The sequence below is a fragment of the Falco biarmicus genome, chromosome 13, assembly GCF_023638135.1.
Source record: "Falco biarmicus isolate bFalBia1 chromosome 13, bFalBia1.pri, whole genome shotgun sequence".
NCBI lineage: Eukaryota > Metazoa > Chordata > Aves > Falconiformes > Falconidae > Falco > Falco biarmicus.
Window position 1 is genome coordinate 23,380,568 of NC_079300.1, and position 26,938 is coordinate 23,407,505.

The following is a 26,938-nucleotide window of genomic DNA, read 5'->3' on the forward strand; positions in this document are numbered from 1 at the left end:
TGCCTCTCCCCCGGATCCCTGCAGAGGCATCTCGGGGCACGAGCCATGAACACGCTTCTTGGCTGCAGGTGGTGGTGGGTGATGGGGGAAAAAGGAGAGTGCAAATGCATTTCTTTACCTGTCATCACATTCCTCCTGTATAGGGAGTTTATACCTGAGCTCTGGGGCCCTGGCTGAAAAATCAACAGCTTTTCAGTTAAACAGAATTTCTTGAAAAATCTAGAAGCCACTGGTCTTTCTGAGAGTCCACTTAGCTCTGGCAGTAATGTTCTTAGAAGCCTAGAAAGCTGACATTTTATTAGTCTTTCACCAAAAAAGCTTATTTCATGGTACAAAGAAGGATGAAGAATGCCGTGAGTTACTCTTTCTTAGGAAAGCCGCAGTGGCTAGCCAGCAAAGGTGTTTGTGGGTGGGTTGTTCTTTCCAGTAGTTCCTCTTCTGTGAGGGAACTAAAAGCAGCAGGGAAGTAGCATTCAAAAACCTTTCTTTAAAAAAACACTCCTTACTGAGCACTGGCATTCCTGCGATAGCTGTAATGCAATCATTAACTCATTGCTGTGTTGCTGGAAACAATTTTCTGAGCAAGACAGGCTCATTCTAGCGTGGTTTTTGCTTTGTGCCTGTCCTGATCAGCCCAGACACAGAAATAGGCCCACATCAGGTACTGAGGTGTGCACAACCGTGTTCCTGTTATTGTGATCTGATTTTGTCATGGTGGCCACGCTTTGTTTCCCTGTGCTTTGCTGTCTTTGAACAGCCTGTGATGCCTATGCTGCAGGTACCGTACAGAGGTGGACATCTACTGAGAGCTGGTGGCCTTGGGGTTGGGAGCTGTGACATTCAGCACCATTAACCCATGACTTCTCATCCTGGTGTGACAGATCGGGCAAAAAAAGGCTGCTGCTGTAAGCAGGGGGAAAGAAAGAGCGTGGTAAAGGTTGTCCTCTGGTATGTCTGCTTTCCATATATTGCCCAAACAGAGGCACATTTCTTACTCGGTGCAGTTGGTCTCTGGGAGCAGTCTTGTTGCAACTCCATAATGAAGCCCAAGGAAACTCATCTCACTTTAAGACAGTCTTCCAAAAAGTTGTATTGGAGTTAAATGATTAGTGAACATCAAAACAGGTTATTAATTTTCTGTTCTTTGGGTATTTTTATGTCTTGTTGTGCCAGAAGACTCCACGTGTGTCATTGCTTACAAGCTCCTATAAAAATCACATTGAAACCCAGTGTTAGTTCCAGCTTGGAAGATCAACTGAGCTTTTTCCTTTTCGAGCATCTTTGAGTACTGAGCAAGATTTTATTTTATTTTTTGGGATCAGTGACACCCTTGGTTCTAAGCAATATTTAGCACTGCTGGTGTCATGCCCTCCGCTGGGCTGCAAACTGGATTGCCAGGAAAACGATTCCCTTAGGCAAAGGAGAGCAATCCAGCTTGCCCCACAGCTCTCAGCCCTGTGCAGCTAGCAGGCATTAAAAGACATTTATACTTGGAGAAAGTTGTAGCAAATGCATTATTTTACCTTCCTACTTAACAGCTCTGTTCAAACTTTTCACCCAAACACTTTCCAGAGTGGAATTCGGTGTGTTTCCTAGGAGTTCCTCAGATACATGACCCTAGGTCAGTTTCTCCTACAGAAACCCCTTTGGGAAAGTACAAATTCCAGTGGAAAATCCCAGAAATTTCCTTTGGCAGCTCTCCTTTGGGATTAATGGTTCTCAGTCTCATGAAGGTGATTCGAGAGCCCGTTTTCACCCCAGTGATGCTTTAGCTGTTCAGCATGTCCTGGTGGGGGTAGCTGGCTCTGAGCCACGTTTGCCCCTGTTGCGGAGCGTCGCAGACAGCAAAGGCAAATGAATTACTGGCATATGCTGTACAAACCGTATGTGCCTGGAGCGGGACTAAATTCCAAGGGGATTTCCTCTACCAGATTGAAAAGGGCTGTGGCTTCCCAACACTGTGCTCTCACACCCTTGGGGAAAAATATGTAAAAATACATAATCTCGAAATTGATTGGCCTGGGGAGGGGCACGGAATATTGTTGGACAGTTCATGTTGGGAAGCCAGGCGTTGATAGAAAACATCCTTGGTGGCATGAGAAGAAGCCAACTCGCTTCCAATTGGAATTTGTCATTTGTCCTGGAGTGTATTACCAGAACTGTAATACTTTTGGGACGTCAAATTACCCCATTGCATAGGCTGTAGGGTCAATTAGGGGCTTTCAGAGAAGGACATCTCTGAGTAAGGCATCATTAGATAAGTTTTCGAGGGTTTAAAAGTTTTATTGAGAGATAGGGGAGGAGGAAGATTCCAGTCAGTGACTGGTAGGAAATGCCTCATTAATATTAAGCTTTAGGTGCAGAAGAGCTAAGGAAGTTGTTTTTCCATTATCACAGAGGGAAGCAATACCAGTTAAGCCAAGGTCTGCAGTGGGAACATTTACTGGAAATGTTTACATGTTACTTAATAACTTGACATGCATTATTCAACTTGTGTAATGTCAGCTGGGGTGGAGCAGGGGCGAATGGCTTTGCAGAAGAATTCATTTGCTCCCCATGGAATATTTTCCTGAGCATAGCTACCTTCTTTGGCAATGAGGTACATTCCAGGAATAAAAAAAGAAAAATGCTCTTCAGCCACGTTTTTATGAACTGCTGGAATGTGTTCTCTTGTAAAGGTGACCTAACTGTGTCCAGCTGGCTAGCCCTTCTCTGGGCAGCGATATCCTGTCAGTCTGTCTTCATAGGACAGAACAGTAACGAAAACCTCCTCTGAGCCCCTTCTAAGCAGGAGGGCTAAGCACTAAATGGTGGAGCTGTTTAAATGGATGCACTTCTTGTGTTGGAAATGAACCCCCCCGTTCCCTCTCAGAGGCATACGCAGCAAGCATGCACTCCTGAGCAAACCCCTTAAGCAAGTGCTTCAGTTTTCCTGATGTGTCTAAAGGACTTTCTGAACTGCAGCCAAATGGGCTGCGTGTGCAGGGAAATCAGGCAAGAAGAGTTCGGCTGCTATTAGCAGTGCCACAGTGATACGGCGGGGGAGATGGGAAGGAGGAATAGATTGGGAAGTGTGAACTTCAGCTGGCATCTCCCGGCTTCCCTCTCTTGTTTACTTGGCATCCACAGAGACAGGAATTTCATGATTCACCTGCTGAATGATTTGTTTCGCTGACAAAGCTGTGATAAATAGAGACTTGGCATCATTTGCATAGTTGTTTAATCTAAAGGCGTATGAGTCATATAAACGAAGCTTTCAGACTTGTTGTGATAGATCGCCAGACAGAGTGGGTGAAGCGCACACATATTTTGATTGGGTTTATCAATACCTGGAAAAACTGTTGTAAACAAAAAGTGATTTAGCACAAAGCCTGGAGTTTCCAAAATAGTAAGGCAAGCTTAATTTGTTAGTTTTGAAAGTAATAATAATACACTTTTCCTCTTATGCCACAACAATCTTTTTTTTTTTTTTTAATGGCATCTAGCCAGGTTTAGTAATGTTAACTATTAAGGACTAAAAAAAGATGATGATGCATATGTAGCTTGAAGAAATTGTCTAAAATGTAATTCTTAGAAATAACACGAGTCTTTCTGATTCAGGATGACTGGATTGTCTTGCAACAAAAGGTTGTCTGGAGTATTGCTCCCAGAGATGTACTGGCTTTTTTGGAGTATTCCCAGGATCTCTCCTGCGTTGGTGGTGCAGTGCCCGTTAATAGCACTTTGTGGGCACTGTTCTGGAATGTGTCAGAGTGCTGGATTTTCTGAGGGTGGGACTCATGGCTCCTGATCATGGGAATTTAAATTAATAGAATAGTGAGATGAAAGTGATTTTGTTTGTTCCAGCACAGCACTGAATGTACTTGGTTTTCACTGTGTCTTTAGTGACTGTTTGCACTGATCCTAGTGTAGAAGAACAGTTTTATAGCAAAAGAAACATTGATATGATTAGGTGCTTGTAAATTAATATTGGAGAGGTTTCTAGACACTTGAAACATCCTTAATAAGAAATCTTTAAATGCCTCTCATCTAGGTAGCTGTATTTTTGACAGTTCTTTTAAAAATAGAAAGTCATAAGTAATATTAAAATGGTAACTCATTCACCAGAGGGAAGAAGTTCAAATCTGAGATTTTAAATAGGGATTCAGAATAATTATCCATTTCTAGCTAAGAATTGATATTTTTAGAGGAATGATGTTGCATATAGTATTTGTTATTTTTCTTGTGCTTATTGTTTTTTAAAATATCACATGAACTTTTTCCGTTTGTCTTGATACATAGGTATAGATAGATACAGATGTACTAGCTTTCCAGTAGTGTGTCATAAGCAATGATATTAAAGCAATCATGTTTTCCCGTAGGCTAGTGAAATGTTAATGTGTACCTGTGTTCTATGGTAGCAGCAATATATTGCATTTGCTTTTCTCTCTTTATTTGATTTGCACGTGACTTATAACTTGCGTGAGATAAAGATTTATTTTTGAGCAAGTCTTTCATGGTTCGCAAATGGTACGTGACCAAAATCAGAGGTGATGTTCACTGTGTACTGCAGGTCAGTAAATGTATTTGACTCAAAGGATAACTACATCGGTGTGATTTGGGGCTAAAGACTCGTGTTGTTTTCTCTCTTATGGCAGTTCTATGCAAAATGAAGTCTTGCTAACCCTGACTCACACCGTTGTGACTGGCCAGTGAGGTTCTCTAAGCAAACTTGACAAACCATGAGTTGAAAGTCTTCTGCAAGGCCAAATCCAGAAATAATATAGTGTATTTCATATCCATAGTCATTAAAAAGTGCGGTAGGCTCAATAGTATTCATGATCGTGATTCGTTTTCACAGTTGTTACATCTATTCTGTTATCAGAATAGCCTTAGGAAAAGGCCAGCTATAAAATAAATATGTAAAGGAGGTGGGAGAGATATGGCTTGCTTTAAACCATTTGTGTTCCAGTTCCCATAATGAATCTCTTTCTAGTCTTCGCCTCTGGCTGAGAATAGTAATATACCATTAACCCAAGAGATGTAAAACATGCTGTGCTGTGCTTCGAAGGGTGTCAGAAACTCTTCCTGTAAGGATGAGAAGGTATTTTACTGCCTTTTCAATTGTTGGATAGTCTAATCCTAGTAAGCATTTTAGCAAAATGGAACTACTAAAGTAATTGTGAAGCCTGATGTTTGATCTTCATCATCAGCATCTTGCAAAGACCAACTGGTAATAAAGCTGTATCGAGCCAGGTACGGCAGCTATTACACTTGAAGTGCTTTCTAACACATTACAACCTGCCGGACATTGAGGCCTATTTTTAGTAAAAGAATAAATAAGCCAGCTGTGCCCTACTTTTTGTCAAAATGTGTCATGGGATCTTTATATTTGATTAGAAAAGTCAGCAGAAATAACACAAGGGAACTCAGTGCCTCATCTAAAAACTGGCAGTTCTAACAACCCAATGCTGCTCTTTATTACAGAAATGTGTTAGTATTGGGTGTGTGAGGTCAGACCCATAAAGTGGGCAGAGGAGAGAATAGCTGGTGGGGTACTTGCCTGTGTGGTGAGTGACGTTACATGTGGACAGAAGTCCTGGTTCTATTAGGCACCAGCTATTCACGATGCTTTTGATGAAACAAGTTGTTTTGTATTGATGAATGGAACTATTTTTGCAAAATCTGTATTAGGAAACTGGAAAAATGAAAAACTGTGTGGACGTATTTATATAAAAAGAAAGAACATTGCAGCAAAGTCAGATGGACTCTTCAGGATGCTCTTGATCTTTGTAAAGACCTAACTCTTCCTAATTCTGGGCAATGTTTTTGATCTTCATTGGCTGATACAAGGTGGGTGTCCACATACCTCGGGAACAAGCTGAGGCCGTATGCAGAAACCTCTGTTTGTCATGAGCAGATGCAGAAAATAAGCAACTACATATACAATTGCTGTAGTATAGAATTAGTGACAGCAAAGTGCTTTGAACCCGTTTCTCTACAGATACGTGATATAAAAAATCGGCTGCTTTATTACAATAGATTTGGCATAAAGTGATCAAGAATGTCGCCATGCCTAAGAGCTCCTGATGGTGGAAGCAATATGATGATGTGTCTTCCAGGTGTGGATTTACAGGGTAGGGTAGGCAGGTTCAGCTCCCAGCTCTTACTGGCATGCTTGCAGCCTCCATACAGAGGGACTCTCCAGTTCCCCCAGTCCACAACCCAGATTTAGGGAGCCTGAGAGAAGCAGCCATGCTTGGTGGGATCACAAGCAAAGCTGGTGCTCCAGAAGGAGAGCTTTGGTCAGTTAAGGCCTCTCTTCAGCATGGCCCTGCTGCTGCATGCCAGCTCACACAGCTTGCCTGAGCAGGGAAAAGGGGAAGGAGCTCAGCCCACTCATGCGCAGCAGCGGGGCTCTCTCTGCCCTGACTGGTGAATCAGCTGACGTGCTGGTACTGCTGGTGTGTGCAACGGGCAGCGGAGGTCAGGGAGGCTGAGGAAGAGGCCCTCTATTCCAAGTGGCGTTACGTCATTTACGTTAGGCTTAACATTTTAAAATGAGAGGCCTCAGACACCAAATTCAGTAGGGGGAACGGAACAGTGAAGTGGCAGGGTGCTGAATATTTGGGTATCAGTGCTGCTGGCTGTTTGAGCTGCTGCTGTAGATAACAGGTTTGCCTCTCTGGCTCCTGTACGTATGCCGTAAGTTCTCAGAGAACTTTTCCACTGAATTTTACGCATACCAAATCACTCGGTTTAGCAAAGCACTGTTAAAAGCTGCTTGTTCTTGCTGCAGGCTGTAGCTTCATTAGCCAAATTCAGCATCCGTTTTGTCTGACATCTGCATTTGCAGTCTGGTACTGAATGTCACTCAGTCCATTATTTGCTGCTGCCTCCCCCTTCACCGGAGTCAGTGTGGGAAACAAAGAGAAGCTTATTATAGACACACATGCTGGTGCAAGCGCAGGAAGAGAGACCAACACACTGTACAGGACACGTTTAAGGGAACGTTATGTTTACAAAATTGAGCCAGAGTGACACACCGCTTTTTTCACCATGCCATTAGCACTTTATCAGTGCACCTTGAGAGGCCCTAATGGCAGTGGCCAGCTTTACTTTCACAGCTTGGTCTAACATCTGCAGAGATGGGGAAGGTCCAGTCCAGCAGGCCAGCTTCTATTTATCAGCTGAGACTGTTGTAGTGTCATGCTGTCTGCATACCATATCTTCTCTGTCATATCACTCATGTATGTTGTAGTATTTTAACCTAATGCCTGAAATCATGTATAGACTTAGTAAATGTATTTTTAACAAACAAAATTCCTTGGGAATCTCTTAGTGATTCCTTTTTAGGAGATGAAATACAACTTTGAGGTATAACCTGATTCTTGTGGTTTATTTTTTCTAAACATGTTGGCTTGAAATAGTCACGTCAAAAATATTTGCTTGCTTATTAACACCTCTTAAATTTCAGTGACTAACCAGCGATTCTGTCCCCCAAATGGTAACAACTGACACCTTAGGCAATGGGACATTTTTTTTCTTCTAGTACAGATAAAGGAGGGACTTCTTCATCTATGTGAAGATGAAAGTTTTGTTAATTCTAGATAAGCTATTTTTTGAAAGTTATAATCCAAACCGGCTTTCCTTTAGTGACTGCTTAGGAGGCTGTCATGTTATTTTTCATACACAAGATGTTCTAAAGCCTTTTATTCGGATGACAGTAGGCAGCGTGCTGACAAAGGAATGACTGCATGGTGTAAAGTGGCCATTCTTCTTTCTACCATTGCTCACACAGTTTTCATGTATTTTTTTTTTTTTTTAAGAAAGAAAAGAAAGACTCATGAGAGATTCTCATCTTATTTTGTATTCACCACAAAACATTCCTGTGCATTAACTACTCCAAGCTGATTTGGTTTGTAGATGTTGCCATTGTATCACTGTATCAGACACTAGCAAGTTGCTACGAACATTTACATTTTGTAATAAATGATTTCTAAGTATCTCCTCCCCAGTATTCAGCTGTGCTCTGGATCACTGTGTTTTAGATTTACGAACTTTAATTTTTCTCAGACCAGCTTTTTCTATTTTAGGCCAAACATCCTTCATGTGGCATTTCACTTGAATTTTCTTTCTCCCTCTGTCCGGGTCTGCTGCCACAGTTCTGTGATGTCTGCAGATACGCAGACAACTTGAGCGTTAGTTCCTTTCTTCTGATCACTGCAGTGACACAGGGCTGAAATAATGTAAACCCAGAATGCTGAAAATGACACATTTTCAAGTGACCAAGAATGTGCCCTAGGTGTACAGCTGTTTCACATGCAAAGACATGACTCAGATACAGCCTTACAGCCTTTTTAGACAAAACCCTTTTGTTACACTGAGAACACATGTAACAATAGCCGGGGGAGGAGGGGAGAGAGAGAATAATAGAACATTGGTTGTTTTGTGAAGGGAGGTAGGAAGAGAATCTAAAGATAAGGAAATTGAAAATTAAAATTTTATCTAAAGTCTGTTGTTTTTTTTTTCATTGCCACGTAGGTATCAAAACATTTAAGATGTTTCAAGACAAGTTCCTTATCCCTATTGCACACACTGTCCATAGTAACTCCATGTGTGACAAGAACATGAATATATCATGCAAGTGGGTCAACTATAATATGAAGTATCTTGATAACTACTGATTGAGATCTCTTTACTTCCACTGCTAAATACTGATATTGTTGTTGCAGGCATTAAGACACAAAATGGAAAGGAAGTTTGAAGCCAGGGATTACAACCCTACAGGAAAACTCTGTGTGGGCAGATTTTGTTGAAGTGCATTCATAGATATAGCAGAAGTTGTTTATACAAGACAATTTTTAAGCGCTTGGGGCTTTATGCATGACAGACACTTCAAAGTATCATTATTAAATTGAAAAGATGGCAGCACAGACAGATTTTCAAGTTTCTGGATTGTAGCCCTCTGCTCTGTCTAGTAAATCACTCACATCATAGTTAACCTACACTTCACAAAGACTGCACTGGATCTAGTAGAACAGCAACATAATGTTGCAAGATCCAGAGTCAGTACCTCTTTTTCTAAAAACAAACCCATTATCTAGCCTTTCCAGGCACAGACACATTTGTCATCAGTGAGGCCACCTAGCAAGCCAAGGCTTGAATGTCTAGGCCCAGACTATCTGGAATATTTAATGTCAAACCCACAAGTATTAGGATGGTTTGAAAAGTTACATATCTGGGTCTTTTTGCACTACTGGATTTCATTAATACCTTATTTTTTCATATATATATATTTCAGTAGCAATAAACTCTAAACAAAAAGAGACAAGTAGTTCAATGTGTTGAACTGAACTTCACTATATAGGACATGATCCACAGAGATGATACTGTCTTTGTATGATCTGTACGCTTGCCTGAGAAACCGGTTACTTTCATTTGAAATCAATTGGCTTTATTTTTATTTTTTTTCCAGGAATAAGGGAAATCAAGTGAAGTTACCACACTCCTGCGGTATGAAGCAGCAGCATGACGTTCAGCAACAATGCCTGTAGTACTGAGTGGCCTTAAAAGAACTGGCTAAAAGCAGGAAGGCGAGCTGTTAATTGAAACAGGCAACAGGCGGGCTGTGGAGGCAACTGGCGGTAGGCAAGGTTTCTCATTAACTTCTGCCCTTCCACTGAGATTTGCCTAGATGCTCTATCCCGTGCTCACCGTTCCTGAAAAAATCCCATTTGCTGAAGTAAGTGGGGAGATAGCTGTCCTTCCCACGGATCCAGTCAGTCCACGTTGTAGTTGTTTGGAACAAACAGCTAAATATTCTCTAGATGTTGTCTAATTCAAATTTAATGAATTTTTAGTGCCTTGAGAATCGGCAGGCAGATGAAGTTGATGAGGAAGTAGATCTATCCATCTTTCTATTGTCAGAACTGGAATAACTGGGAAAAGGAACAGAGTACAATAGACAAGAGTAATAACACAGCAGGATTATTAGCAGAGGGATGTTAAAATAGGCATAACGTGATCACAGTCCCCCGGAGCGCGGGCAGGGATGGGGCGCTGGGCCCCGTTCCCTCACGGGCGGTGGGGACGCTGCTGGTTTCAGCCGGGGGGGGGGGGGGGGGGGGGTGTGCGGGGCCAGCTGCACCCCAAAGTCAGTGGCTTCATTACCGGTTACATTCCGCCTTCCTTTTCCTTGATTGCTACTTTTAACCCCTGGAAACCCGCCTGTTTTTCACGCGTGCTGGTTTCGCTGCAGTCACTCCCGACAGCTCAGCGCCGAGGCCTCCCCGCGAGGGCGCAGCACAGCGGCCGCGGGCCACGCTGCTGCCTTCCCACCGCCGCTCCTGTGCGCACAGGCAGCTCGTCAACCGGCGGGGCTGGGCGGCAGCCGGCCGGGCCCCGCTGGCGGCGCTCCGCGGCACGGCCCCTAGGGCGCACGGCGGGACGGGCCACTGGCCAGAGGCGCAGCGGGTGCCCGGGGCAGGGCCCCTCGCGGGCCAGGGGGCGGGGCCGCGCGGCGCGATTGGCCGCCGCCCGCGATTTGATACCGAAAGCCGCACTCGGGTTGGCGGCCCGCGGCGAGGGGGCGGGGCGAGACCCGGGGGTGGGGGGCGAAGCTATTGCCTAGGTAACGCGCGGCACCCCCCCGCGGAGAGCCGGCGGAGGAGGCGGCAGCGCGCGGCGCGGCGCGGCCGTGGCCGGTGGCGGCGTGAGGGAGCGGGTCCCCGCTGGCGCCGGCGCCGCCGCTCTGGCTGGGGGCGGCGCAGGGGACGGCGCAGGGGACGGCGCAGGGGACGGCGGCGACCGCTGCCCGGGCAGGTGGGTGTGCGCGGGCGCGTTGGGCGGCCCGAGCTGGTGGTGCGGCGGCGTGCGCGCCGCGCTCTGAGGGGGACGCGACGGGGCGGGCGGGTCTGCGTGGCGATGGGGGGTGCGGCGGGGCTTCCCCTCGGCCAGCGGCGGCGGCCCGGTTTGGTCCCTCCCCGCCCCGCGGCGCCGAGCCCCGCAGGAAGAGGGTACTTCTCGGCTGCCGCCCGTTGCGACACGGGCAGTTGCTCAACGGGGCGGGAGGCTCTGCCCGCTCCCCGGCGCGGGGGAAGGGCCCGGCAGGGGCGGCCGTTCTGTCAGCGGAGAGGGGCGAGGGGCCGGGGGCGGCGGGGGCCGCGCTCCGGTCACCGGCCGCCTCGGCGGAGCGGGCGGGAGCCTTTGTGCCGCCCTGCCGCCCGCCGGCGCTGCGCAGAGTGCGCGGCGGGAGCGGCCACCGCAACAAGTGGCCGGCGCGACCCCGGGGCTCGGCAGGCGATGGGCCGGGGCTGGCCGGGCGGGCGGCGGGCGGCTCGCAGGGCGGCCCCTGGGCCCCGCGGGTCGGGTGCGGGCTGTGTCCCCTTGTCAGAGCCCCGCGGGGCCCCCCGCGCGGCCCGGCCCGGCGGCACCTGGCAGGGCTCGGCGGGCCCGCGGTGCCCCTCCGGGGGGCTTCCCCGGGCAGCCTGGGTCCCTGCGCTGTGCCTGGCGATCTTTACGTTTCTTTTTCCGAGGTGAGAGCTCTTAGCGATAGCTTTGTGATCTTTGTGACGTTTGCATTTACTCCTGGCTGTTTTCAGCCAAGTTTCGAGCCCTGTTTTCCTCCCGAACCGCAGGAATGTCCGCGGCGAGGCAGCGCGCCCGAGAGCGGAGGCTCCAGCCCGCTGCGCCGTCCCTGCAGCCCAGGGGCAGCGCGGAGCCGCCTTGGCAGGCAGCTGTCATCGTGTGCTTTCCAAAGGGACAGCTAAACCCTTCCCCAGATGAGGGACCTGTGTCTGTGTTAGGGGGGAATCAATCTTCATTAGTCTCAAAGAGTTCCTAAAAGAGAATCGGAAACTTTTTGTGCCAGAATCGCTGGTTTGTCTAGCTCCAACGCATGTGTGCTTACAGACTGGTGTTGGATACCTTCCAAAATCAAGAAAGCTTTCAGTTTGGTTTTTTTCTTTTTTTTTTTTTTTTCCTCCCAGAGCTTTCTGCGTTTACAGACTTTTCTTGTCACCAGATAGGTTGATGAGTTTTGTTCATTTGGAACTGACGGCTGTAGCCAAAGCAAATGTTGTGCACTCTCTTAAGTCAACACTGCTGTTATGCTGTTGATACTGAACTTTATTCAGGCTTAAGGAAGTTTTTGAAGCTGGGCATTACTAGAGACCCCAGTAACACACCATTTATGTTTTCAGGACTGTAGTTTAGCATTTCAAGTTATGTGAATACATGAAGGGTGTCTTAGAAATTCGATCAGCCTGTGGTTTGCAGTATTGTCCAGGGACTCCCACAACTATAGGTCTTCAAAGGTTAATTAAAAGGCAAAATAAAACTTTATAATACACTTGCTTTTAGGAAAATTGCATATAAAGAAATACTGAATATCCATGCACTTGCTGAAGCGTTGTGAAGCCTAGTGGAATGCATTAAGGTGGCTGGGGAATCAAATCACCAGGTCACTTGGAAACTTCCATCTAGAAGCTTCAGTTCAGACTGATGGTTTTCCAGACTTGGGAAGTTTCATGCCAGCAAGCAGCGCTTCCCAGACAAGTGAGAGGAAGAAAAGGTTTATTGAACAGAAATTCTTTGGTAACTGGTTTTTTTTTTTAGCCTTTTAAAAAATAATGTTAGGGATATTGGTAATGTTAAAAATGTTTTGTTGTGGATTGATTTGGAAACATGTTTGGGTGGGGTTTCAGCTTGTAATTCAAAGTTTTTGAAAAAGTTTTTTAAAAGGAGCTTCCTTCATATGTGGTCTTAAAACATTTTTGTTGATGCCATTTAAATACATGTTTTTTTTGAATAAAATTCACTTCCGTTAAATCAGGTTTCACTTCCTTGGAATATCTGTTGTCATAAATTCACCAGTTCTCCAATTGTCTGTAGACTTGGCAGAACTCCAAATTCTAGTGTAGGAAAGCCTTCTTAAAAAAAAAATAAAATTCTTTGATTCTTGTGATACAGTAAAGAGAGAATGTATCCTGCCTCTTCTACTCTACAACTCCTTTCACTTTCTTGGAAGTTGAAGGTAGAGTCAATAGGCTTGTGAAATGTGCACGCTTTTTTAAAAGTTCGCAACTGACTGCAATATGTTCTGTTTTGCAAATGTGAAATTTAAAACCAAAATCCAGTAAAAATGCAAGCCGTCGTAATGTTATATGTACAAGAAGGCTACAGGAAAAATACTAACCGTTGTAATTTAGAACTCGGGTGGAAATGCATGCTCGTGTTTTGGCTGTTCAGCTGGAAAGTTGGTATTGTGTTTCAGTGACAAGAGCCACAGAGCTCAAGTAGCTTCAGTGTTTTTTCATAGATCTAGAGATACATATGGAAGCTTTGCCCTTGGTTCTTGAAAAGGTGCCACCAGTTAACTTATCTGAAAATAAATACTTGGGTTGTTGGGCAGTGGAATGTGGCGCATTGTATTTTATGCAAAGTCCATAGGGTTGCTTCGGTTTGAGGTGGGCTTTCTGAATTGCCACACTTGGTAGCAGCAGACCATTAAGTTATGAAGTTAACCCTTCTTCACAACTGGCGGTCTCTGTGAAAGCAGTCCAGGAGCAAAAAATCTGAAATAAGTACTATTTAAAAAAATTACATAGAAGAGCTTGCTTGTTTAGTTTTTTTTTTTTAGTAAATGCGTGTTTGTACTCAGACTGATACCCTTGGAGCATTGACACAGTGTTGCGTACTACATCTCAGTTATTTGCCTCAGAAAATGAGGACTTTGAATCATGGAGGGCTAAAAAAAGTTCAGTTTCAGCATCTGAGTTCATTAAACACTTTGTTTTGTGGCAGTGCTGTTACTCCTCACAATCACTCAGCATGTGAAACTTTCAGTGTGTTTTGTTTTGGTAACTGAATGCTATCTGGTGGTAGAAATTATCATGCATTAGAAATGTAAGGGGTTTTTAAAAATTAATTCTTAGAAATCACAGTAGTAACTTGTCAGCAGCCGGTTTTGCTTCAGGTTGTTGAGGTGTATACTTAGGGTCCAGAGTTAACAGCAGGTAAGATGGTTCTGTCAAAAATCACAAATCTGAGATTCTGCAAGGTTAAGGTTACATGTATTGTATTTGTATAATACCTGAAGTACCGGTTAGTTATGTGCAACATTGACCAATCTGTATTACAATCTGTCAAATTTACATGGGTAAATTTTTGTATCTCAGCCTTTGGTGGAAGTAACTTCAGGAATGGGGTTTCATTTACATGTATTAGAGCTGCAGAGTGAGGCCTTCATGTGCAAATGCTTGTGGATATGTAGCTACCAAAATAATTGAATTTACATACTGGCTTCAGAAGATTAAAGAAACAAATAGTGACACTGATGTGTCAAAAAAAGCTTCCTTGGAAAAGTAGGATTGGAGCAATTATACTGTCTGCCACTGATGATTTTTTTGGGGGGGCTGGGGCATGCACATTGTTTATTTGTTTTGGTTTTGGCAGTTTTAGGTAGCCAAAGTTTAATTGCTAGTGTGCTACAAAATACAGCCTTTTGTAGATTTGGTTGTGCGCAAATAGAGAACCCAGACTGTCCTCAGGTACCATCTTTGCTACTTCCACTTCAGAGCTTTGGCTGTTGGCCATGGGGGCGGGAAATGCCCCAAATCTTTTTCACTTGTATTAAAAAGAGAAGGGAGGGGAAAAACCCAAACAAACCAACCAGGGAGAGGGCAGCTCTGAGAACTCTGATTATTCAGTTTCTGACCTTAGACACTCTTGACTTAAAATTGTGAATTAATTGAACTCAGGAGTAATTTTGTATCTTTGGAACTAAATCTAGATATATAGAAATACTTTTTTGTATTTACTTTAAAAAGAACAAAAGAATTATGAGTACTATAATTTTTCTCTTGATGCAAAATATAATTAATACAAATTTGCTACTCACAGCTTGCTTTTGTTTCTTTCAAAATTGTCAAACTTGCATGTTTTTGATAGGTGCTGTTGCATTCCATTATGAAGCTCAATTTAAGGAGTGCTCTTTTGTTTCCTGAATATTTTGCTGCTATTTGCAGTAGTTATTCTGATTTTTAGAATAGCTCTGTGAATTCTGCATCAAAATATCTTACAGGAGCTCCATCGTATATATCAGTGTCTATAGTTTTATGTTTGTGTAACTTAACTCTCTCTGTTGCTGTAATACTGAACTGTTTTACTTCCCATGTTAAGTAAATGAACGATCCCCAGATTTTTTACTACTTCACTTTATTTTTTCCTTCTTTTTTAAAACAGAAAATTTGAAGAAGTGAGGTACAGTTCCTTGGGGCAGCGGTGGACTGAGTTGACCAGGTGGGATAGATCTGTCTCTAAAAATAAAGTACTTCTAAGAGATCATGAAGTATTGTGAATATTGCACATTAAAAAAAGCTGTATAAATACACTTTTTTTTTCTTCTTCTGGAAACGATGATGATTGAATGGGAAAGATATGCCCTGTAATGGAAAAAAAAATTGCGTTGTGGGTTTAATTTTTGTGCCAGTATGTGATGGTATCTTTCTTTGCATGAGTTTACATGTAAGAGGGGAGGAGGCGACCATCCTGTGATTTCTAATTTGTTTTTACAAGACCCAAGTAATCAGTGTCTGCGTGGTACTGTCTTTTGAAGTTCACTTTTGGGGATTACTTAAGGTTTGGACTGGAGAGTTTAAACTTCCTTTCACAATGTTCTTCTGAGGCTTTTGTTCCCAGATTTCTTGTATCCAGAGCAGAGGCTTTTGTTCATGTGTTAATTTTGAACCAATGAACATTTTTGTCCATTAGGAGCTTGCACTGTTTGCTCTCCCTTTGGGTCATTCCTGTCCTCCGCTTGCCCCCAGTTTATTTTATTTTAATCCACTGGATTAAAAAAACCTGAGGGGATTCAGAGATGAGTTAGATGATGTAAGTTTTGAGTTCACATCAACTGGCAGCATGTGTGCAGTAGCTTGTTTGGTTAATAGAGGTAGATAAATGTTTTTGTGGAAGTCATGGGAGTGTTTGTCAGCTTTGTGTTGTCACTTTTATGAAAAATAATAGTGTGCCTTTGGTTTTATGATGTGGTATTGTTATGAAGTGTTTGCTGATATTCAGTGTTTCTGAGAGTCCTTTGTTGTCTGAATGCACAGAAGGTATCTTTAAGAAGGCAATGAAATATTTAAAAAATAAGCATAAGAATAGTCAGTTGTTCCTAAAAACTTTTGTGTGGAATGTGCAATAGATGGTGTTCTGTAAGACTTGACCTGAGATGGCAACAGGCTCACAGCCCTGCTGTCAAGTGGTTTTGTGACAGATTTAATGTGGAAGACTTGTGCTTGTATGCAGCTACAGAGTACTAGAAGCAGTTTTAAAAACAGAGTAGGTAGATGGTTTTGAGAATCTTGTAAAAAATCTCTAAAAAATAGAGTAACTGGTAACATTTGTAGTGTTCTTGAGGTTCCTGTGGTAGTTATGTATTGAGCAATGCCTTTTTTATCTTTTGTAAATAAGGTGCTTGAGAGATGGATTTTGATGTTGTTGCATCATTTTATTTTCTGAGATTGAAAGGTGATGTTTCAAAATGTGCTAGGGTCAGTTAACAATTTGACGTTTATCAGCGTAGAATGTTAATAACAGAATAATCTACAGCATATCTGGTTTTGAAAACTGATTAAATCTGTGTCACTACAAATAACCCCCAGAAAGACTGCTTTCGGGTGCTACAGTATGATGGTTTGTGTCAGTGGTGTAGTGCTGTGCCCTCCAGAAGGCTGTAAGTTAACCTGTGGTCTGTGTATATGCACACAGGTACGTACGCACAGAAGAGAACCAGGTAAACAAAGGTAAATGTTGTCAGTAGAAACTCAAAGCTGAGTACAAAGTTGATGCGGTAGAAAGAAACACATAAAATGTTATTTAAAAATTGTGTCACCTTCCTGATAGGCTTCATGCCTCAAATTCCTCTGGTTTTGAAAAGCCCTTTGGTCCTTACTCCTGTACTTTTTTCCACTTTGCCTACCTTTCAGTATTCCTGCGCTTTTACTTTTTTCCCCTCCTCCATCTTCTTGCAGTCAATCAATAAATTTACTGCTCTTGGCTTATTCCTTCTCCCCAGATCCCCCATTATTTCCCTCCCAACCCACAATGAAACTAAGACCTGTGTGTTAACCAAGTGTGAGTCTTCACTCTGAGTGTCCTGTCTTTTTAGAGTGCTGTTCCCGGAGGCATAGGTTAAGGTTCCTTACAGTGCTCTGTGGAGTTCTGTGGTGAGGGGGTGTATTGGAAATAATTTATGCTTTACAAAGTGTAATATTCTGTAAAATGGAATCTGCAGAAGCAAGGACTCTGGTGACAGCTGTAGGAGGGAAGGGAAGCAGTAGTCACAGATGATGTCCAGACTGGGAAACCAGTGGACTGCTATGGTAAGGGCTCAGCAGTCTGAGGCTAGAGGTATACTGGGGAGGTGCAGGGGCTGGTGTGGTGGGAATTGTGATACTGGGTGACCTGCTTTTGGATCCTCTATGTTTCAGTGTTTAAAGATGGCTGGCAGTAATGTATGTTTTCTGCTGGCATGTTGTATGGTTTCTTTTTATTTATTTATTATTTTTTTTTTTTGTCCCTTTTGGACTTAAATGGGTGTTGCTAAGGTAGCCAAAGTCTTTGGGATTCTCCATTGTGTGTGGTGCTCTGAAAATCGTGTGGGTTTGGAGTGTTTGTATTTCCAGCCTTTGGTGCTTTTGTTTCAGCTGATACAGAGGAGGACCTCGGAATTTACTGTCTAGTTACCTATATGCCCTCCTAAGGATGTAACTCAACACATCTGTGAAGATATTTAAGGAGGATTGTCTGAGTAATAACTGGGGATCCTCTAGGCAAAGAACAGTTAGTAGGTGGTATATAGACAGCAGTAAACCACAGATATATGTGTGTATATGTGTATGTCGTATCCATATAGGCACATGAAATGGCTGGATATCAATGAGACACAGTAGGATGTAAGTCCTGTTACTAATGTATGGAAATCGGCAAGAACAAGAAATGCAATAATGAGTTCAAACCTAGTAGGAAATAAAGTTGGAAATGTAGCTTTGCAAGTACCTGACGGGAGGTTGTAGTGAGGTGCATGTTGGTCTCTCTCCCAAGTAACAAGCGATAGGACAAGACAAAACAGCCTCAAGTTGTGCCAGGGGAGATTGAGATTGGATACTAGGAAAAATTTCTTCACCGAAAGGGTTGTCAAGCATTGGAATGAGCTGCCCGGGGAAGTGGTTGAGTCACCATCCCTGGAGGAATTTGAATGACATGTAGACGTGGCACTTAGGGACATGGTTTAGTGGTGGACTTGGCAGTGCTGGGTTAATGGTTGGGCCCTTTGTCTTTTCCAACCTAAACAATTCTATGATTTTATTCTTTCAGTTTTCTTATGTCAGGTTTGCATGGAAGTTTCGTGTGCACCATGACATTAGGATTAAGCCATAATATCAGGAGGTGAAGAATGCTTGTCTGTGTCTGTTGAAGTATTTTGAATTATTTACTTCTAGTAGTAATTTAAATGTGAAGAGTCATGTGTATGTGGGTGTGGAGAGGAGCTGTCTTGTTTTTCTTTTCATGGGAGGACTGTATTCCAGAATCTGTAATAAATGCTGACTGGAAAGTGAGTAGCAGTTTCTGAACCCTCTTGAGTGAAGAAAAGCATCATTAGTCTGGCAGGTTGTCAGCAGCAAATGATACATTAATTTTTGGCCCGAAACTCATGGTAGCAAAAGAAGAGAATTTCCTTGCTGCTGTTAATAATAAAAATAAGAAGGAACTGATTCTCAGCAGGCAGGTATTGTTCAGCTTCTTTCTAATATCCACGTAAGAGAGACAATGCTTTTGATAAAGTCCTTTTATATTTTAAAAAATACTTCCTAGTATACTGATAATCTGCATCCATCTACATAACTAAACTTTTCTTTAAATAATAAATCTATTATGACATAAACTATTACAAACTATGTATAAACTATTGCAAAATTTCAAGTGTTATTAAAAGATAAAAGAGATACCACTATTAAGATGTGTATTAAACTGTATGGAATATGGTAAGCTGTTATCCTGGGAGCAATTTTACTTCCCCAGTGCTTCAGAAGTACTGTTTTATGTCTACTAGTAGTGGAAATAATATAAGGAAGTCATATTTTTAATAAAAAAATAATTGTTTACCCTTGAATTAGGTGATCTCTAGCTATGTCAAGTTTTACAAAGCTTGATGATTTAACTTTATTTTTTTATCTGAGTAATAATAAAAGCATTTGTCTTTAGTGAATTGTTGTTTTAAGTGTTAGGGTACCATTTTCTACTACTAAATGTGACTCTGCCTAAGTTCTTAGAGCTCTGATAGCACAAGTACATAAAGATTGTTTATTTTTATATGGCAGTCTGTTTTGATAACTATAGTAAATTCTGCTTCCTTTAAGTGCTATAAATAAATCTGGTGTATGAAGAGCTACAGTGATTAAGAATAGCGATAAAGTATTGCAATAAAAAGGAGAAGTTATTAAATAGGAATTGAGTTCTTCAGTAAAAACAAGATTTGCAAGAATGTGAAGATGAAATTTTAAAGTTAGAAGTGATGTTAAGGCCACAGTCAAGCCTTTTCCTCCTAATTTCTGGTCTGAATTTCTAGTGCTTTCATCAAGATTTGCAGGAGCTCCGTATCTTTTGAAACTGAATGTGCATATTGTATGCTTTTATAATTTCTGACACTGCAAATGTGCTGGTTTACAACAAACTTTGTTTGATTTGCTGTTCACCACAGAATGACAAAAGGCCTTATCTGTTTCTGCTTTTTAAATAAAGAACTTCTATTTTTCCTTTACTCCATTTTCTTAAACTTGAAAGCTTCAACTTAATTTATTTGGGTGAGAAGTACTGTGGGTAGAGCACTGGCTGGGGATTTCTAATAATTAGATCCTGTTTCCAAGTGTGTCACACGACTGCTGTTTGAGTTTAGCCAAGTTTGATTATCATGATATATCTATGTGTTGGGGATGGGGTGGTTACTTTTTTGTTCATCGGTGTCTTTGCTGGATAAACTTTTGTGTTTATGTCATTGAATGTCTATAATGTCATCTGTCATCCCTGGAGGTATTTAAAAGATGTGTAGATGCCATGCTTAGGGACGTGGTTTAGTGGTGGACTTGGCAGTGCTGGGTTAACAGTTGGACTCAATTACCTTTAAAGGTCTTTTCCAACCTAAACAAATCTATGATTCTATGCTAATTCAGGATAAATGCAAATGCTTAATTGAAAAATACTTTGTAGCAGCTATGGTTGTTGAAATGAATAGCAGATAGGTTTTATGTGCTTTATATTAGGATGGAGAAAAAGCAAATGTATTTTTAAGTGGCCTCATTTAAAAAGATCCATTTAAATGGCCACATACAATCGTCCCAGCTGATGTACAGCCTTGTGTTGCCTAGTATCTGTGAAAATGCTTCTGTTGAAAGAAAATCTCCGTTACTGTGTTTTAAAAAAAGAAATAAGAGAAATTACTCATAAAAAGTAGGTAGCAGCAGACTGTAGTACAGCTGCTAAAGTATTTTCAAAGCATCACATTAAAAGATTAGCAAGTTAGAATCTTTAGTGTATTGTTGTCATGGGAAAAGAACTTTGAATGATTAACCCCCTTCTATTTATAGCTGTTTTCTCTGAGTTAATATTCCCATTGCAGTTAACTTCTAGGTAAATTTTATGAGAAGGCAGAACAATTCTTGCCTTAGTCTATCACTGCAGCTAATCATTTTAGTGTCCTCAAGTTACTTTTTTTAATGTGAATTTCAGAAATCATGTCGCTGTATTTTCAGATTTGTAGTTTGGTAACTTGTCAACTTTTATTGCATGCAAGTACAGAATTTAAAGAGGCCTTCAGCATTTGGTGGCTCCTTTGGTCCTCCCATCACTGCTTGATGGTTTTTAAAATACTGGTGTATCACCGCTTAAGACTGATCTTGTGGGGTTATTGGCTGATGAGAACGAGAGGTGCAGGCTATGTGTGCTATACTAATATGGATCGAAAGAGCCAGACCTAATATATACCAGTTATTATGAAAATTTTCCACCCTCTTGATGCCAAAAGTTCCTTCTTCATTGTTAATTTAGTTGGGGCTTGTTGGCCAGGAAAGTAGCATGCTACTTTTACACTGGTTTTTAACACTTCTTTGTGGGGTAATAAAGTGTTTCTGCCTGTGTAATGGTGATTTGCTTGAAAAACAGGCAGTGAGATTGGTCAGACCCCTCCTGTAAGAAGTCTTCAGAAAGAGCAGCTTTCCTGAAACTTTCAGCTCAAGCTTCTACAGTTTGGGGATTAACAGTTAACGTGAAGAAAGATTTTTTTTGGGATGTGCTGGCAAATGAAACTGTCTCAGTGTTGTTTAATTTTCTGTAATTCTGTGATGTATTATTTTTTCCTGTAATTTACTTGTGAGAAGTAAAATAGGATTATAGAGGGCCTTTGTTTTCTTTCTGGCTTATCATGGGAGAGAATTTGAAAGGAGTTAAGGCAAGTATTTTTTGAGTCTTTACTCAAGATTGCACCCCTTGGCCAATCACACTTTTGTTGTCAGAGGTGATGGTGAGAAATACTGAAAAAAAGCCTTTGCTTTCATTTGCAAGAGCCACCTTTCTGATTTTATGGCATGATTTTAAGAATAGTTTTCTTAACTACAGATGATGCTGCTCCAGTGCTCTTCTATGTGCCCAGGTTTATATACCTTGTATACTATCACTGCTGTTATTTGGAGGTGAAGCAACATGCAAAAGAAAGTTGTTCTGATGTGAAGTGGTTGTCAAGGTCTGTAGTGGTTCACTGTGGAAGGAGGAGGAGCTTATTCTCATTTATCAGAAGAGCTGTTTTTAGGTGCATGCTGCCAGAAACTGATGTAAATATTGATCTTGTAATTCAGTGGTAGCAGGGGGATAAAAGCATTCTCCAGAATGCATCTGCTCCTCATCTCCTCAGTCCTTCCACACCTTGCCTGGGAAAATATCAGAAAATGTATGATTTTCAGTCCAGCCTTTGTCAGGTTCCTCTTTTGTGGTTTAAGAGGTGTTACACAGAAGGCTGACGGCTGTATTTTATTGTCCGTCTTGCTGTTCATGGTTCATCTCCGTGTCAGGAATCGCTTTGCAATGTGAACATGTTGAATACAGAATGAAGCTGGTTAGAGCAGTTCTGTTCACCATGGCATCTACAATACTATGGGTAAAAAGGCGTTCATCTATGTTAGAGATCTGCCAAGCAGATTGCTCTCTTTATGGAGGAAGCGTATTCCCCAAGTATTTCTGTGCTCTGCCAGTGCTGCTATCACACGGGGTCATAGCTGTTGCTACTCTTTGTGCAAAATTGGCTGAGGGGAATACACATGGCAATGCACCCAAAAGGGCACTTAGAGCGAAGTTTCAACTCTAGTAGTACTTAGCTCTGTTCCCTCTCAGCATATAGAGGTGAATTTCTCATTGCGTTGTTCCCTGATGCCACAAAAAGCTTTTACTTCTGCCAGAAATAAGCCTGTAGAAAAGAGAGTTCTTCAATGTACTGAAACCTTTTCGTTAATGAAGGAAGCTGAAAAAGGTCATATAGTCTAAATTACCATGTTGAGCATTGCAGCTGATGAAAACCGGGGTTGGTTGGTTGGTTTGTTTCTTACATCAAGTGTTATAATTTTAGGTGATATGTCTAAAGGCAATGTAAAACACATGAATGCTATTCAAACCTGGTCTTTGGATCCAAATCCAGATTTGAACTGTTGATTTGATGAGAGGAAGGTTGTCTTTTGTGGTTGGTTGGTTTGTTTTGCTTTTTAAATCAAATACTCCCCTGCTCCTAGCCTGGGAGTAGTGCAGATTTAGGGTTCTTAAATTATGCAGTATTATGAATGGTCATGCTGAAATTACACTTGATATTTTTACATATTTTTTTTCCTGAAAAACACCCAACAACCAAACAACACCCAAACCTCAAAATACCCACCCAAACCCCAGCTAAACTTCCACGAGCAGAGCTGGGTAGCTGCATACTTGTTGAGTTATTCTTCCTGTTCTTGATACGTAGTGACTTTAATGAAAAAACACAATTAAGCTTAATATGGAGGGGATTTTTTTTTAAATAAAATTTGTTGGTGATGCTAGGGATTATCAGCTCTAAGAAGACAAATCTTTGATCACCACACACTTTTTCTTGTTAAATAATGGATGTACCAGATGATTGAGAAGGTTGTGGAACTTTTATGTAAAGACGCGTTTAAGAAGGCGGTCTACCAATATGTATCAGATTGCAGCTTTTATTATATTGAAGAAAAAGTAGTTAATTAAAGGGATGAAATAGTGTTGCTATAACTATAGATATTAATGTGAGAGGTTATATTACAACCTGGGAATATCATTGTTTAATTTTATATTAGAAAATTTGCTCCCAAATTACTCCCAGGTACATTCTATATTGTAAACTGTGCACTGATGGCCATTGCACCGCCAATCTTAAATTCATACATAAGGACTAGAAGGAATAGGGATATCATAAAGCTTCTGTCATTTCAATGTTTCAGAGGAAGTGTAAGAATTGAACCAAAAGCCCAAACTTTCATTCAGGCTTGCTATTAGTTTTCTGTTCAGTTTCCTTGTTTCCCCCCCCACCGTTTAAATGCGTATCAGGCTTGCTGTTGAGCAGCTAGTAGGAGCAGGAGCGCGGCTGCCCTTGCTTTCTTCTAACTGCTCATCTTGCTTCCACGTTCCCCTAGTGATACTCTCCCTTTCTGTTTTGTAACACAGTTGAGGTTCTTGAAGGGTTTCCATACACACACTGAGAACCTGAATTTGTACGTTCTGGCACAGAACATGCAACTTCTTTGCTAATACCCTGAGTTTTCAGCACTGGAGCATGAGGCCATAGAAGTCTCACTACCTGAGAAAGAGGGAAAAGAGGAGCAAGAGCAAATTAAGATGCAGTGTTTCATTACCTAGAAGAGCTTAATAGATTTGCTTTTGAGTGTTGGATATAGCTGAAGGTAAACTGCTTTTGTTAAATGCCTGAATTTTTCCTTCTCCAGCACAAGGAATAGTGATTACTTTTAGTTTCAGATGGTATTTACTGTATACATGATGTTAATGATGAAATACTGTTGATGCTTATCATGTGGTGATACTTGGAATCAAACCAAGTGGGTAAGTGGGACCACAGCAGCATGTCTTTGAAGTACACTTAGCTGGATGCTGTTGTGTTTGTTCATATTCTTTTGCAATCCATGCTTTGGAGTTCATTTTTTTTGTAAAGAACAAAGCCTTTATACTGGTACCTGGAGCGGAGTGGGAAGCAGCTTTGCAAAATGGTTCGTAACAATTAATTACTGAAAAATTGTTTATTAAACTCCACTAATAGTTCTCATTTATATAAAATTAAATGTGCACACAACAAAAAGCAGAATTTGAGAACTAACTAGAAGTAAATTGGTGTAGTTTCACCATATTCGGCATCTAACAGAATGTAAATGGGAAGTGAAACATCAGCATGTGAAAGTAGCGAAGAAAATAGACTACACAGAAGGGATCACAAGAAACAGAAATCACGAGTAATCCTATTAGTAATGTTTTGAGTAACTAATTAATTGTGATGAGATCTTTGCAGAGCCGAGATGAAGACTCACTGTTTTATTTCTGTACTTTAAATACAAGGAAATATTTATTCATTTAGTAACTTTTGGGTGGAACCAGTAGGGTTTTTTTGCAGTGTTTTTGCATCTGACACACTAGTGAGTAGTAAATGCATCAGCAATAAGGGCCATATTCATGTATCCTGAGTTCTGAGGAAATGCCTGGTCAGTGAGAGCTATGCACCTTAAGGCTTTCAGAGTTTGAGCCAGAGGGAGATCGTGGAGAAGGACTTCTTCATAAACTTCAGCATGTCTGAAAATGGCCCTGAGCTCATTAAATCAATATAAGATTTCTTTATCAAAAAATAATGGCATGGAGGTAATTTTATTCCTTAGCAATTCCTGGTGTTCTGTGTTATGCTGAATAGTTAACTTAGCTTTGAAAGTAGGCTTTAAAAACAAAGTATGGCGCATAATTGTGGTGTGATACAGGACCAAAAGAGCCAGTGCCTAACTGACATTTCCCAGGTACAGCAAATGCTGTGCTGCTGGTAATCAATGCCCCCCTCCCTGAGGCTTCTGTTTTGAAATACTGTGTTAGATGTAGTGAAAACCCATGCAGAATCAAATTCTTTATTATTGCTTGCAATCCATTTCAGTATTCAGAAAGGTGAATTGCAGTAGTGTGACTGCTGAGGGAGCACAGTGCTTGCTGACCAGCTGAGTGGCCGTTCATTAACTGTTGCAAACATCTCTGTAGATATCACAAGGTCTTGTGCGGGGTGGTGGGTTTGTTTGCACCTGCCTGAACTACTGTGCAGCGGTTGTTAGCTCAGCCTCCAGCCTTTGAGCTTCACGCTGTGTGTGTGTGTGCATGTGCATGCACGTCTAGGTATGGATTTCTTGGGAGAGGAGCACTGCTCTGTGACCATGGCTTCTAATTCTTTACTTCTGTGAACCAAGTGTAGAAAAACTGCAGCACTGCCTGGAGGTGCAAGTGATCTGTGGGCTCTGAGACAAGGTGGACAACTATCTATCTACAAATCAACCTTAGCTGTTGATTTCTTTGTCACCAGCTTTGGAGTTTCTGAACCAGTTGGGTAATTGCTTATGCACCCAACGGGAAATGAGTTGGAAAGTGCTACTCATTTGACTCCATGTTTATGAATCAATGTAAAGCAAATCTAAGCACTTGTTTGTGAGTCATCCGAAATAATAAAAACACTGCTGTTTTTAGAAAATAGTCACATGCAGCCTAGAACTTTGTGCTTTTTGAACTATAGAGCAGCCTCGGATCTAGTACATTCTCCAGCCTGGAATCTCTTCTAGGATGTGTGGTATTTTGCAGTTGTCACTGTAAGTTATCAGCATGGCAGCCAGCTCTCTAATGCTGAGCACATTTGCAGGGTTTCCCCACTTACAGAGACTTTGCTAATCTTGATTTCAGCACACTACTCTCAAATCGGGGAATGTTTGTTTGACCAACAGAGTGAGAGGAAAAATTTGCCATCTACTAGAGTCTTTTTTTGTTGTTAAGCTTCATGAACAGTGATGTCTTTCCGTTCTGCTTTGCCCAGAGGCATTTCTTTTGAAGGTGGCAGAGTGGAAGAAACATGGCTGAATCATTTGGGGAAAATAAACATGAATTATTTTTGTTTAGGTTTTTGTTGTTTGATCCTGACTTGTGGAGGTGATGATGCCTTGTCATCTGGAAGCATCTGTGCTTTGCTCCTTTAGTTGCAAGTCCTTTATTTTCCAGTGCCAGTAAGAACTGTAAGATTGTCATTTGCCTCACAGTTTCAACGATACCGAGATCTAAACTACAGTGGGTAGGAGGATTAGTGGGTTACTTAACCCTGAGCACCATCAAGATACATCACTGTGAAAGAGCGATTTGCTTTCCCCACACCCTCCCCTTAAATTTCCATGTCAGTAACTGACACGCTGTTAGAAATCAGTGTCAAAATAAAGAGTTGATGAAAACCTGCAATGTCTTTTTAGTATTGTCTTACAGTTCTAAAGTGAAAGGAATTCAGCAGCGTGTGTAACAAAGTAAAAAAATTTATTGTAAAATTGATTTATTGTAAAGCATATTAGTATGTGCTTGTGTGGAGTATAAATTTCTTTTAAACAAGCCTGTTGGACACTGCAGGGGATTTCACAGAGGTGAGCCATAGCTTGGTGGGGCTGGCTCTCTGGGAAGAGTGGGCACGGCTTCGTTAGAGGGCAACTCATTGCAGTGGAGTAAAGAGCTCCTACTCTGAATCACTGACTGGATAAATGTAATTATGATATAGAGTTCTTAATGAAGACGTGACTGAATTTACATGTTTCTAACTGTTACCTGTTTAACTTAAAAGATG

General features: G+C 41.8%; 1 protein-coding gene and 1 long non-coding RNA gene across 12 annotated transcripts in view; one reads left to right on the top strand and one right to left on the bottom strand.

Annotated features, from left to right (window-relative positions):
* PIK3CB (phosphatidylinositol-4,5-bisphosphate 3-kinase catalytic subunit beta) overlaps positions 1–26,938 on the top strand; it is a 101,058-nt gene that overhangs the window by 11,291 nt on the left and 62,829 nt on the right. For 2 of the 11 annotated variants that reach the window (XM_056358191.1, XM_056358201.1), the window contains 2 exons: positions 9,458–9,626; positions 15,226–15,282. The exons of 1 other annotated variant lie outside the window; for it this stretch is intronic. The gene's annotated coding sequence lies outside the window, so the exon portion shown is untranslated. Of the gene's footprint in view, positions 1–8,382; positions 9,627–10,762; positions 10,804–11,496; positions 11,517–15,225; positions 15,283–26,938 lie in introns of those variants that run through there. 8 more of the 11 variants (XM_056358195.1, XM_056358202.1, XM_056358194.1 and 5 more) reach the window with 6 other exon arrangements.
* LOC130158000 (uncharacterized) lies at positions 9,415–10,474 on the bottom strand. The gene is made up of 2 exons (XR_008825132.1): positions 10,153–10,474; positions 9,415–9,920 (listed from the first exon to the last, which is right to left on the bottom strand). It is a non-coding gene; the product is annotated as an uncharacterized LOC130158000 (long non-coding RNA).